This window comes from Penaeus vannamei, chromosome 25 (assembly GCF_042767895.1).
Source record: "Penaeus vannamei isolate JL-2024 chromosome 25, ASM4276789v1, whole genome shotgun sequence".
Lineage (NCBI taxonomy): Eukaryota > Metazoa > Arthropoda > Malacostraca > Decapoda > Penaeidae > Penaeus > Penaeus vannamei.
The window spans coordinates 31,977,316-31,978,157 of NC_091573.1; positions in this window are offsets into that span (position 1 = coordinate 31,977,316).

The following is an 842-nucleotide window of genomic DNA, read 5'->3' on the forward strand; positions in this document are numbered from 1 at the left end:
TTGTTAAGGTGTTGGGGGGCCTGTAGAGCTTCTTTCCCGTTAGTTCAGATTCTTAGAGCTTAGAGATCGCCTCCCTCGGAGGATCCTCACTGATGGGTGGGTCTTGCTCAGGGCTTGCGACAACACTTGTGTCCAGATTAATTGCTGGAGGGTTTATCTGGTAAATCAGTACTAACTGTTGAAAACAGAACACCTGGACAACAACTCAGAATACTTAGTCCACATGATGATCCGTTCATCCACTGAGCGGACTGTAGCCATCTGCGAGGAAGGATTAGAATTTTCTCAGGGTTCGGTAGGTAAGACGAAGGTCATTTGCTAAGAAATGGCCTTCAACATCCTCAGCAAGATTCCTGATGAACTGTTCCCTAATCCTTTCTTACCGGAGTGTCAGCCCTGCGCACCAAGGAACGGCGCAGATCCCGACTGCCATTCAGATGAGCCTCGCGACATGCATCCGTAGCCTCCAAGGTCTCCACAGAGATGAGATCCTGCCTTGTCCTCGGGGTTTCGCCAACGGATTCCTGCGCTGCACCGAGTGTTTCACCCTCAAAGGAATCCCATAGAGCTACAGAGTCCGTCAGGGTTCCCAAGCACTGTCAGCCGATCGGAGCTTGTTGCAGCAGACCTCAGACCTCCGTGTACACTCCTCTTCCCTCAATCTGTCCAAGCGAAACGCCTTAGAGTAGCCACTTGAGGGGCTCACTCCTCTTCCCTCAATCTGACCAAGTGAAACGCCCTAGAGTAGGCACTTGAGGGGCTCACCCCTTTTCCCTCAATCTGTCCGAGCGAAACGCCCTAGAGTAGCCACTGGAGAGACGGGGGGGGGGGGAGGAGGAGGA